Here is a 13,745-nt window from a genome sequence, read left to right on the forward strand (position 1 = left end):
TACACAGGCACCTCCCTCCTCTGCAGCCCGCTGTGTACCTCTGGAAATTCGCTGGGTAACCACTGTTCTCTTACATATGATCTCCCACTTGGTTATTATTTTATTACAGTATTAGAGTAGTTTCAATACTGCAATTGAGTTTATAACACAGATTATAGAAATGTGATCATTAAACATTAAGTGGCAAAGGCAGAAACATTACTCTAACCTTTGGAAATAGCAATGTGTTGCTCAAACCTTGATTTATAGAGGTCAACCCCGCTCCCGCAGCATAAAACTGAGTTAATAGCTATGTCTCATTAAAAATAGTAATCACTTTTTGGCCTCAAACACGAGGTGATTCCTCACAAGGCAGGCTTTTAAATATTATTGATAATTTAAACTTGGCGTTATTCTAAAGGCTGAAGTATTGGCATGTTAGACCTGAGTGCAACTATTGGCACACAATTTTGGGCAAATTATCTAATATCCTTTTGTACTTTTTTTTTTTTTAAGCCAATTTTCCCAAACTGTGTTCTGCAGAAATTAGTTTTATGACATTAGCCATTTAGGGAATACTTATTATATTATTTCATCCTCTTGATGATCCACAAGGTTTTGAGTTACTCCTAGAAACTGACAAGAAATGTGGTAAAATTGTATGCGATATAAGTGTAAATGGGATGCGTGTCTCCTTGTGGATGAAATGGGTGCATTTCAGGGTATAGATTGCACTGCATCTATTTGGAATGTTTGCAAGACTTTTTATTTTTGCTTTCTGTATCTAGACAATTCTCCAGAATGTTGTGATTGCCAGAGGAGTGACTTCTGATAAAAGAAAAATACTGCTCTACCTACACTCAAGTAAGATCATTATTTTGCAATATGCCTTTGTAAATTAATGAAAAAATACCTCTTTCTCCACATTTTAATAAGCAAGTAATTTTCTTCAATATTAAGCTTTATGAAGCCTCCTTATCTCTTCTAGAACAATATGAAACAAAAAAAATTCTCCTGGTGTGGGGAGGGTAGCAATATTTCAAATGCATGCCAATGTTTATTATTTAGACTGTATTTAGATATATCTTTCTACCATATTTATTTAAACAACTGTATTAAATTTTTTGTACTTTAATGAGCATCACTCAGAGGAATGAAAATTAATCAATTTTCAAAAGCTGACTTTATGATAAGGGTTCCATGAGTGAGTGCTGAACTACTGGAGAAAGGGTAGATAGGTAATAATGGAAAGGGGGGCCTTGGCAAAGTGTTTCTTTTTTAAAAAAAAAAAATACGTTTTTATTGATTTCAGAGAGGAAGGGAGAGGGAGAGAGAGAAACATCAATGATGAGAGAGAATCATTGATTGGCTGCTTCCTGTATGCTCCCTACTGGGGATTCCGGGACCCTTCAGTCCACAGGCCGAGGCTCTATCCTCTGAGCCAAACCAGCTAGGGTGGCAAAGTGTTTCTTAAAATGCCTTACAACAGTAGAGCCTAGGGGACTATCACATCCTCTTTTGTTTATTCAGAACAAAGGATGAAAGTGTGAAATTATAATAGAAATTCAATATTACTGCAGAAAATGAGCATGAGTCAGGATAGTCAAGTCAGTTAGGAGATGAACACCGTCTGTGACATTGGTGCTAAGATGAGTGTGCCTTTTGGAAGGATTCAAACTGTATTTGCTCTACAGACCAGAACCTGGCTGCCAAAGTTTTGGCTTAAAGTCACTATATCTACTTTTCTAATAAATTGTTGCAGTATTTCTCAGTTTTTATTTTCTGGCAAAACAGAGATTTCCAAAGTGGTTTTAGTGAGAATCATAAAACTCATTACCATCTATTATGTTTAAATGAATGCTAACCCTTAAAAGTGTATTATGTACCTATTGTTTTATTAAATCATATTTCGATGTAATACAAAAAGGACGAGAATTCTTCAGAATGTTCATCTGTGTGTTGTAAAAATCATAGAACTGTAAGACTCGATGCGTCCTTGCAGAAAGTTTGTGATTGGATTTCCTTGACTGGCTTCTCAAAGATTATGGCAAAGATGATGACACTTAAGATTACAAACACTTGGGTCTACATTTGTTCTTATTACTAGATATTATTAGGCTATGGAAGCCATCTGGTGTTATATGTGTCATAATCACACCCAGATAGTGATGGGTTGCTAATAAATTTATTGTTCTTTCCTCAACAAATTGTGATCCCTACCCACCTGAATCCAGGTACAGTTTCCCTCATCATTAAATTAAACACTGTTTTCTCATTATTTGCATAAACAGAAAATTCTAATGCATAGTTTTTTAGCAAGCAGCAAGAACACATTCTAGTACACCAAAAAATACTGGGTTATGGCCAATGTTTTAGAATAATTTTTCATAACGAGGCCTTTATATAGCTATAGCTTTCCTTCCATTAAAATGCCATAGAGAAGCTTGATAGATAATAGAGAGAAGAAAATAACCTACTTTTAAGATTGAAACAGGGGTGAGTGCTCAAGAATGCCCTATTCTCTCTACCATTGCCTTTCCTTGCCTCTGCATCTATTCCTCATTCCCCCAACCATTCGAACTTGATGGATATTTCTGTTTCCTGAAACCCTGTGGTTCCTCAGCGTTTCATTTTGAAGCCCATAAGAAGGAATTAACTAAACAGAGACAGAGAGCAAGCTATGTAGGTGGAAACTACCCAGATTATGCTGTGCTAGCCATAAGTGGCAACGTTATTGCTCTGCAAGAGATGGCCATTTATTACCTACTTAGACTTTCCCAGTACCGCATGCTATTCTATTTGCTTTCCCTTCATCATTGTGCTAAGTATCCTATTCTGTAAACCCTGACAGAGTTCCAAGAAAGGTGGCATATAAATGAAGAAAGAGAGAAATACATTTGTAACGAGAGTAATGACAATTCATCTGAGAGTGCCTATTGTCATCCTCAAAGTACCTTCTTCTAAAATCACAAAGAATAAATAGTTTTATTGAAATATATCTGGATGCATTTCAAACAAATGATATAGGTATATATCATTTCCTCCCATGTTTTCTTTTTTTAAAAAAGAATTCACCATACTTTATGGAGAAGCAAGAAATTTGAATTGATATTCTTTTGAGAGAAGATGAAGAGGAGGAATAGTAAACAGTCTTAAAACACATAGCCTACTATTTTCTGATTCTTTGAAATAAGAAATATTTTGAAACTATATGCCTTAGCATGCACTGTTAGTGGGTTTTTATAGTCTCTTCCCTGACCTGTAGAATTTTACTTATGCCTCCCCCATGGTTTATTCATGATCACATTTGACTACATTTAAAGCTAGATTGGCTTCACACTTTAATGGAAAATTTCCCAGGAGCAAGAGCAAACTGGGTCTATTGTGTGAGCAGATGTCCTAGCTGGATTGCTTGCCACTGCTTTGTGCTTGCTGACCTCCATGCTTGGCTAGAGGACAGCTCTGTCTTCCTGGGCATCTTTTTATTGCCAGAACAAAATCACTGTAATATAAATACTTGATAATTGAACAGGTAAGCTTAATGCTGTTGCTGCTTTTCTGTGCTTTGAGGATGTTTGAGGCATCTGACCTTGCACTTTGATGAGCCTTTTCATGGTCTGTCCCCTCTTTGTGTTCCACATTGCACCTATCCACAGGATGCAGCTTCTGTTGGCCCATTTGCCTTCAAAATTGTTAATCCAATTTTCAGTATTTTCAGGCATGTTTGAGATGGTAGAGCCACTGGCTGCATTGGTAAAACAGTGTGTCAAGAGTGTGGAGTAGATAAAAACTGTGTTTGCCTCCTCCCCAGATCATAGACATCAAAATTACAGCTAAACTACACAATAACCATCATTGAGAACTGCCTGCAATCTTACTGAACAGAGTACTATAACTAAGGATGTATAAGAGAAGCCATGTCGAGACTGTTAGGAGGGATGCAGACATGGAACAAGCTGGTCCCACACCAAAAATTAAAAATTCTGAGGGATATCTTGGCTGCAGAGGCCCCTCTGAGGAGAGAGGGGAGTTAGCCCCACACCATTTCCCCACCTAGGGCTTCAGTGCTGGAAAGGGAACATTTGGCTGTGAAAACCAGTGGGGATTTTGGCTGAGTGAGATAGAGGGCTGCTGGACCCCCAGGCAGTTCCTCTTAAAGGGACCACAGACAGACTTACTTGCTGATAGACTAGCTTGCTCTGGAGCAGCAGCTCAAAAAGCACACAGGAACATGCAGAAGAGGAACTGAATTGTAGGACTTCAGGGTGAGGGCTGGGGGGAGGTAACTTTCTCCTACACAGAATTGCAGGCAGAAGTAATTGTTCCTTTGTTGAGTTCTCACCCCACCCCCAGCCTGCAGGAGCAGGCAGGCACCATATCTGAATCTCCATGGACTTCGCTAACACTGTTCACCCAGCCTCACCCAATTTGTGAGCCCAACCCATGATGCTTCCAGTGGTTTTTCCATACAAGCATCACATCTTGGTTTGTGCTGCAGACTTTTCTAAAATCTCTCAAAGTTTCACAAACCCCACGTGAGGAGGGTATGTCTCAGTATGCTAGATACATTTTTCTAAGGAGCCCCAAGCCTAAGACCAGTGGCAACCAGCCACAGTTTGCAGCTTGGCCCAGCACAAGTGGCAACTATCTGTAGGTCACTTTGTAGCTCATACCAAGATGGGCCCAAGTAATGGCTGATCTTGGTCCACCTAGAGACCCTCTCAAAAGGCTCAAGAATCAACATACCCAGTGGCCAGCTCAGACCCTACTAGATACTCCCATCAGTTCCACATATAACACACCCAAAGAGCAGATTCAGCAGGCCCAAGAGCCATGCTTCAGTGAATCTTGTTCAGTAGAATCAGACCTTACACAACAGCTTCTCTATTGTAGTCACGGCCAGTCCTTCCAGCCGTGGGCAAACTACGGCCCGCGGGCTGGATCCGGCCCGTTCGGCTGTTCTATCCGGCCCTCGGAGCCGAAAGAGCGGAGGGTTCTCTTGCTCTCCCCTCCGCTCCTTCACCAGCAGCAGTGTTAACATGTATTAGTTCACACAAACACTCCATCCATGCTTTTGTTCCGGCCCTCCAGTCCAGTTTAAGAACCCATTGTGGCCCTTGAGTCAAAAAGTTTGCCCACCCCTGTATCTAGCCAATCAGCATGAGGGTCATTCCCTCCCACTGGAATACCACCAGAACTCAAGGCTCAACTACAACAGGAGGGTATACACAGCTCACATGGGAGAGTGTACTTAGGCAGGGGTGGGCAAACTTTTTGACTCGAGGGCCACAATGGGTTCTTAAACTGGACCGGAGGGCCGGAACAAAAGCATGGATGGAGTGTTTGTGTGAACTAATATAAATTCAAAGTAAACATCATTACATAAAAGGGTATGGTCTTTTTTTTTCAATAGTTTTATTCATTTCAAACGGGCCGGATCCGGCCCGCGGGCCGTAGTTTGCTCATGGCTGATAGAGTGTCTGGCTCTGGTGAACAGAGAGGCTGTGGTACTGGACCCTACAGGATATCTACTAGCTTAGGCAACTCTACCAAACCCCAGAGATGTAGGAGCTCTATCTAATACGTTGAAACATACAGGGAGGTTGCCAAACTCAAGAGACAGAAAAACATATCTCAAATAAAAGAACAGAACAATACATCAGAAAAAGACTAAATGAAATGGAGACAAGCATTCTATTAGATGCAGATTTCAGAACACTGGTTGTAAGGATGGTCAATTAACTTAGGGGAAGAATTGTTGGTCTCAGTGAGAACTACAATTGAGAGATAGGAAACATAAAAGTGGAGATAAAAAACATAAAAAAGAACTAGTCAGAAATAAAGAATAGAATAACTAAAATGAAAACTACATTAAAGAATAGATGAAGCAGAGGAACAAATCAGCATTTTGGAAGATAAAGTAGCAGAAAAACTCCAATTAGACCAGCAAAAAGGAAAAAATAATCCACAAATGAAGATAATTTAAAGAACTTCTGGGATTTCAAGCATACTAACATTTACATCATAGGGGTACCAGACGGAGGAGAGAAAGAGCAAGGAATTGAAACCCTATTTGAAGAAATAATGCCAAAAATTTCCCAAACCTGGTGAAGGAAGTAGACATACAAGTTCAGGAAACACAGAGTTCCAAACAAGATTAACTCAAAGAGCCTCACACCAAGACACATCATAATTTAAATGTCAAACTTAAAGGCAAAGAGAGAATCCTAAAAGCAGCAACAGAAAAGCAGTTAGTTTCCTACAAGGGAACTTCCATAAGGCTGTCAGCTGAATTTTATAGGCCAGAGGGATTGACACAATATTTTCTTAGTAATGACAACCATGGACCTGCAACCAAAATTACACTAGTCAGCAAAGCTATCATTTAGAATTGAAGGACAGATAAAGAATTTCCCAGACAAGAAAAAGCTAAGGTAGTTCGTCACCACCAAATCAACATTCAAGAATTTTAAATGGATTTCTTTAACAAGTTATAAAAAACCAAAAGAAAGAAAATATCGACAACATGAATAATAAAATGCCCAAAACTACATTCCTATCAATAAATACTTTAAATGTAAATGGATTAAATGCCCCAAACAAAAGACATAGAGTGGCTGAATAGATAAGGAAACACGACCCATACATACGCTGCCTTGAAGAGACCTACTTTGGATCAAAGGGAAGGGAAATTATATTTCATGCAAATGGAAACAAAGAAACAAACAAAAAAAGTCGGCGTATACTTACATGAGACAAAATAGACTTTAAAACAAAGCCTATAACAAGAAGCTAAGAAGGACTCAACAATTACACTTCTGGGTATTTATCTAATTTGAAAAGACATACGCATTTATGTTTATTGCAGCATTTTTTGCAATGGCCAGGATATGGAAGAAATCTAAGTGTGCACTGATGTGTGAATGAATGAAGAAGAGGAGAGATATAGATATAGATATAGATATAGATATAGATATAGATATAGATATAGATAGATAGTGTTACTCACCCATAAAGAATGAAATCTTGCCATCTGCAATCCTCTAACTGCACCAAGTGTGCAGTTGCTCCTTTTATGTCAGGGCATTTGAGGCATTTATTGCTAAATGATGCCAGTGCTGTCAGGAAAGAGCTCGGATACAGAATAGCACAGTTGGAGCAGCTGTTTTCCTCTGAAGTACAATTACTTTTTTTCCTCAGAACCAATGTGATCATTTTTAACAGGTCCATTTCTTCTATGTGCTCAGGTTGTAAATGTATATCAATGTGTAGCCTAACACAAATACATAAGATCTATTCCATTTGATGTCAACTGACAGCTTGGAGTTGCCTCAGATATAAAAATATTGCCCCTAAAATAAACTAAAGTGTTGGTAACAAACCTCTGAAGATGACAGACATGAACAATGATAATCAGAACAAAACCGATACAAAGGAAAGTTAAATAAAGGAAAACTATTTTTGAAAAGACACTGCTAACTTTGTAAAAACGTAACATCTTAATGCTTTTGGAAGTCTTCCAACTATTTTCCTAATCCATAACTTACAGAAAGGCTGACCTCACCTTCCTCGTGAGTCTGTGCCTAATTTAGCTATCTCACTGCGCCATATCTGAAATAATGGCTAGTGTCACACACTTCCAGGAATATTTTAAGACATGAAACAGGTTAAGCTCTAGAGTCAGATTGCTGGCTTCAGATACTGACCTCACCGCTTCATCGCTGTGGGACCTGAGACATAGGAATGATATTTTTCCCCTCTGCTCTGAGATTTATCCAGGGGTTTCTTCTCAACTTGCTGTCCTGTCCCCAGCGGTTCTGTGTATTCGTGTTCTATCTCCATCTGTACGTTTGAAGAGATGTCGCTCATTTGTCAGTGCCACTCATTTTGTGGCGTTGGTGGAGGCTTTGTGAGGTTCTCCTTGATTATCTGAACCAATTGGCTATTTTTCTTCTTGTCTTTGTACAGTAATTTGGTTCTGTACCACTTATCACATGAACCCGAGTTATAGTCTGCCACCTCAGCACGGATGAGAGGATGTCTGTGCCCCCCCAGCCTCGGCAGAGTTCCATGCACATGGTAAACCTACGTTACGTTTGTTTGTTGAAGTAAAGGAATGCTGTATAAATGATTGTCCTAATAAATATCAGAGACATTTATTAAATTCGTGTATTGTAATCATCAGGGTCTGCGTGTATATTGATCTTGTCATTTGCCAGGCACACGTATCCTGCAATCGGAAACAAAAGCCTGGGACAGTTAAATGACTGCGTAGTGATGACCCAAGGAGTGGTAGAAAGGCGCTTGAAACCCAAGCGGAGACTGAGTCTGTACTCTTCCCTAGTGAATGTCTCTTACCCTATCGATATAACTGAAGAAATAACTGTGCTAACTTCTTGTATTTATGATGTGCCAGGCATTGTAAATGTTCCTTTGGGAACAGTAACTCTTTTTACTAGACCTCTTTTCATTCTTCAGGTTCGTCAGATCAGAAATGTGAGATTCCGTACTTCTGGTTTCTGTTCTGATATGTAGTGGTTAGAGGTCACCACAACCTTTCTCACAGTAAGGAAAAAGCCGAGAAAACTGTAAGCCAGTGTTTCTTATCCCTTAGGAAACTGTAGTCACAGAGAAAACTTCCATCCCCCCAAACGGAAGCAGAAAGTGGTAGGAAAGTTGAAATTGTAATTGACAAATTATTGGAAGTTCATTGTAGACTAGCCTGAGAGTTTAATACCCCTAGGGGTTCGGCCTTCAGAAGGCCACGGAGCAATCATGAGTTTTATCTCCAGGAGCCCCACCAGTTTCTCAGAGTAATGAACAGAGAAAAATGCTCATTTACCTCCTGCAGCGCAAGGGGAAAAGTAACTATTTGGAAATACACCAGGAACATTTATTTTTTTTAATTAACAAAAGTCTTCCCTCAAGAAAAACTACTTAGAGACTAACAAACACAGGAAAAGGAAGATTCCAACCTCCAGACCCCTCACGCTTTCCTATCTCATCTAAGGGCAGGGAGAGAAGAAAAGCTGAGAAGTATGTGTGAAGGTCACAGCTCAGTGGCACAAGATCACTAAAAGACTGCAACTTAAATCAGAGGTTTATGGAATGTTCCCACCCCCTCCAGAATTTATCACCATATCAACAAGTCTCCAGTAAATAACAGTGGATTCAAGCTGAGAGAATGTCCAGAAACAGACTGTATTTAAGAAAAAAATCTGTAGGAAAACCCCAAACTAATAGGAAATAAAAATAAATAAAGTAGAGGAAATTGATACCTTGGACATCTATAGCTACATCAAACAGTAAACATCAGATAAACATAAACAATCACACTGAAGTTTCTTTTTACCTATATATCATGTCCAGCTTTGAACAAATATTTACAAGGCATACTAAAAGACCAAAACAAAACAAAACAAAACAATGTTTGACAATAAAGAACAAGCAAAATAATGCAAATCAGATATGCAGAGATTTTGGAATTATCAGAATGTGAGTTTAAAATTACTATAACATGCTGAGGAATATAATGGAAAAGAGTGGATATCATGCAGTATCAGATGAGTACTATAATCAGAAACATGGAAATTATAGTAGAGAATCAAAAGTAAAAGCTAGAGATAAAAAACAGAACACTATGACAGACCTGAATATTGCCTTTGATGGGCTAATAAGGGACTGAAAAGAGCTAAAGAAAAAACCAATAATCTTGACAATATGTCATTAGAATATCTCAAATTGAAAAATCAATAAAAAAATAGAACCGAGTATCCCAGAACTCTGAGACAATTTCAAGATATACAACAAAAATAACAGGAATACCAGAAGAAGAAGAAACATAGGAAGGAACAGCTGAAATATTAAAGTAATAATGCCTGAGTATTTTCCAAAATTAATGACAGACTGAAACTACAGATCCAGGAAGTTCAGAGAACACCAAACAGAATCAATACTAAGAAAAAATCTATCCCTAAACCCAACACATGCAAATTGTATAAAACCAAAGACGAAGAGAAAATTTTTGAAAGAAACCATAAGGAAAAACAAAACCAAAAACACCAAGAATAAGAATCACACCAGACTTTTCTTCAGAAAATATGTCAGCAAGAAGACAGTGGAGTAAATACAAGGTGTCCCCCCCAAAAAAATGTATACACACTTTAACAGCTGACAGCTCAATTTTGACAATGAAATGTATTTTAATAAACATTGCCTTTATAATTATTCAAAGTGTGTATACATTTTTGGGAAGCCCTATACTTAACTATTGAGAATAATGAAAACACCAAACTAGAGTTCTATATCCAGTGGAATTTTCCAGTCTGAGTGACTTGTTGCTGCGTGAGCTTCCTGCTTGTGTTGCATCCAAGACCCACACCCTGGGCCTTGGCACATGCACATCCCTCTCTCTCTAGGCAGCCTTCCTGTCCTAGGCTGCAGAGAAGCTACTCTCCCTTAGGATTCCCTCGTACCCATTGCCCTTATCAACCATACTCTGCCACTAGCGAGTCTCTCCCTCCCCTCAGCAACAGGGCTCAGGGCCCTGTTCCATCACAGCCCACAAGGCTGGGTGGTTGTGTTCTCTCTGGCGTCCTTCACCAGAACCCTCAGAGGGCAGGGCTTTAGTCCTCTCCCTCTCTGCATTCCTGCATTGGTTGCTATCCAGGCATGCAGAAGTAAATCAATAAGTGCTAAGTTAAATTGAATCGCAATGGCAGACTAAGTGTACATATTGTCTCTGAGACATGCTTTATTGTGACTTTGAAGCAATATGAATTTTTAAAGCATCGGACACATTCCTGTTCTAAAGTAAGTTCAAAATGACATTGCAAAATCAATATAAATGTTCCTGGCATTGGGGAATTATCACTGTTATTTTATTATCGAGATGGATATATTTTATATGATATCAACATTATTCTCTGTGCAATAAGCCTGGGCTTAAAAGGAAATTGACCAGTCTTGATACTGAAACACATTTTAATGCCATCATTGCTTGATTGTACTGACAGTACATTCATACTTATCTGTATTTCTAGAATGATTTTCTCTTGTCACCTATGATTATTTCCAGTACATTAATAACTACTGAGTGATGTGATTTTAAAGACTATATAGAAATTTTATCTTGTCATTTTTAAAAATGATGAAATAGGGTTAATAAGAAAAAAAAATTTAGATGAACTCCAAAGCCAACTGTAAATAATTGCTGGATTACAATGATCACCATTTCCTTTCAATAACCCAGATGACTGACATTTGATTGTATCCACACTGAGTGTTTTGTAATTAAACGTTGTTCTTGTTTTCTCTTTTTATGGTGTTTTAGTACTTCCTTACTCTTTTAGAATCCAACCGCATTTTATTCATAAAAGCCTTTTGTAGCCACCTTAGCATAATGTGATATCTCTTTAAAATATGTATTGTGTGCCTACCATGTTGCAGGAGCTGGGGATCCTATGCTGGTTAGTGGGGAGCAAGCCTCCTTTAGGGGACCCAAGAACTATTTTCAAAAGCGTTTTGAATTTTATTGGAATGACAGTTAAAGAAAATTGGATTGCTATGTAACTTGTGCTTCCGGTCATTTTCAGTTTGTTTGGAAGAATTCTCACACTCTTGTATCTGTAGTGTTCATTAGAGGTGTGTTTGTGTGTGTGTGTGTGTGTGTGTGTGTTTAAGTTAATTGACTACTAGAGGAGAAAGCAAAGGTCAGGACCCTTATCTTCACATTTCTTCAGGAAATACCCTAAGACCGCATGAGAGAAAGAGTTCCATGTTTTCATTTGATGAACTAAAAGAGAGATTCTAATAAGTTTAAGGATGGATAATTCCAGAGACAATTAATCCAGGACCCCCATTTGCATTTCAAGATCCCTGATGAGGTTTGCCATGATAAAGACCCTAGAAAACCTTGACCAAATAATGCTATGTTCAACTATCATAACTTAATTCTTAAAGAGATTTCCTTATGATTATTTGAATAATTTCAATCACTGTAAATTACCAAATGGCTTTACTGTAAGTATAAAAAAGATAATTTGTTCTTATCAGCGTTGAGTGTAATGCTTTGTTAGTTTTCACAGATTTCAAATTCAATAAATAAATTAACATATTGTACTAAGGAAAATACCCCCTTCTATAGATATGGCAATGTTTTTTAAACCTTGATTAATCATTCAAGTTCAAACCATCAGGTGTGACAATAGAACATTTTCCCAGTCTGACGTTTTTATTTCTTATTATTGTATCTGCGAATCTGTAGATAGTTGGAGATTTCTTTGCCTCTCAGTATTTTAAGAGCAATATTAGTATTCTGTGACCTCAAAAGTGGCCTCCTGACCTCCTCATCGCTGATATCCACACATTCATCACCACAATGCACTGCAATGTCGGTCAAAGTAATAATTTTTGCCTTCCAATTACAGAGTGTCCTAGGTCTATCCTTTTGCCTTTGCTTTCATAACTGAAGCTGTCAGCTAGTTCTTTCCTTGCATACGAACATCCAAATTACTCAGACTCGTCACACCTCTTATTCTGTTTTTTCCTCATTCTTCATCTGAGTCCACTGCCTTAGGCCATAAAGCACTCCCCAGCTGACAGGGTCTTTAGATCTCCGACAGTTCCACGCTTCATACTCTTCAGTTCACAGGCCGCGCTCTGCCCTCGGCTGATTCACCAGCACACATTGGACATCTGGACTGGAGCTGAATGTTCTAGTGCTTGATGCAGTTTGCTTTCTGGGTCAGCACATTGTGAACTGTGGCATTTAAGTGGTCCTAAATTTACTTTGCCTTGCATATTATAATGCCATATAACCCTGGCTTAGCTCCAATTTTTATCTGTTTTTTCTTATTGTTCCCAATGTGATCATCTTTTTCAAGAAAGCTTGCTTCTAGCTAGTCTTGCATCAATGATAGCAGTAATGTTTTCCACTCTCAAAGTGAATCTCTTAAATAAAAGATGCCACTGTCTTGCAAATGAAAACAAATCTGTGATAAACTAAATGTGTGGAAAAAAAAACTCCAGGGGTAGCTCAACTCTCCTTGTCCTAACCTCTTTTTTAAAATATCTGTCAGCATGATGAGAAAAAACGTTAAGGTAGAAAGCATCCAAATTAAGAATTTAAAAATATTTCAAGGTATTTTTCTAGTTACTTTGCTCTGTTCTGTTGGCTTCTTTCAATCCTTATTTTACATTTAAACCTATAGTCTTTCATTCTCTTCCACTTTTCCACTGTGATGCCTTTCTTCTGTCTTCTCATATGATTGTATTACAGATTTTTTCTGACTACATTGATACCCAATTAATTCATTGAATGTTTATGTTTAATAACAACAACAGACTGTTGAATCTCAGAGGGAAGGCGGGGGTGGTTGGGTGGGTGGGAAGAGATCAACCAAAGAACTTGTATACATATATGCATAACCCATGGACACAGACAATAGTGTGGTGAAGGCCTGGGGTGGGGGCAGGGTGGGCTAGAAGAAGGTGAAAGGGAGGAGGGGGAAAGGAGGACATATATAATACTTTTAACAATAAGGATTAAAAAAAAATACACAACCACAACAACAAAATAAAAAAGATTTTTTTTTAAGAAACGTAAGCCTTTGTGTAGAAGAGTTAGTAAGATACATTAGTGAATGACTCAATTCTAATTTTTAATGAATGTCATAACCAACAACTATTATTAGTCAGTGTTACTATTCATGCAGAATATACTATACACACACCCACGCAGCTAGATCATCACTACTATGGATATT

The 13,745-nt window shown here is 38.3% G+C and overlaps 1 protein-coding gene across 5 annotated transcripts in view; it reads left to right on the forward strand.

Annotated features, from left to right (window-relative positions):
• SNTG1 (syntrophin gamma 1) overlaps nucleotides 1-13,745 on the forward strand; it is a 121,025-nt gene that overhangs the window by 46,753 nt on the left and 60,527 nt on the right. For 3 of the 5 annotated variants that reach the window (XM_059672269.1, XM_059672268.1, XM_059672273.1), the window contains exon 4: nucleotides 768-843. The exons of 1 other annotated variant lie outside the window; for it this stretch is intronic. The gene's annotated coding sequence lies outside the window, so the exon portion shown is untranslated. Of the gene's footprint in view, nucleotides 1-767; nucleotides 844-7,947; nucleotides 8,059-13,745 lie in introns of all 5 variants that reach the window. One more of the 5 variants, XM_059672270.1, reaches the window with a different exon arrangement.

The sequence above is a fragment of the Myotis daubentonii genome, chromosome 17 (assembly GCF_963259705.1).
Source record: "Myotis daubentonii chromosome 17, mMyoDau2.1, whole genome shotgun sequence".
In the NCBI taxonomy this organism is placed as follows: domain Eukaryota; kingdom Metazoa; phylum Chordata; class Mammalia; order Chiroptera; family Vespertilionidae; genus Myotis; species Myotis daubentonii.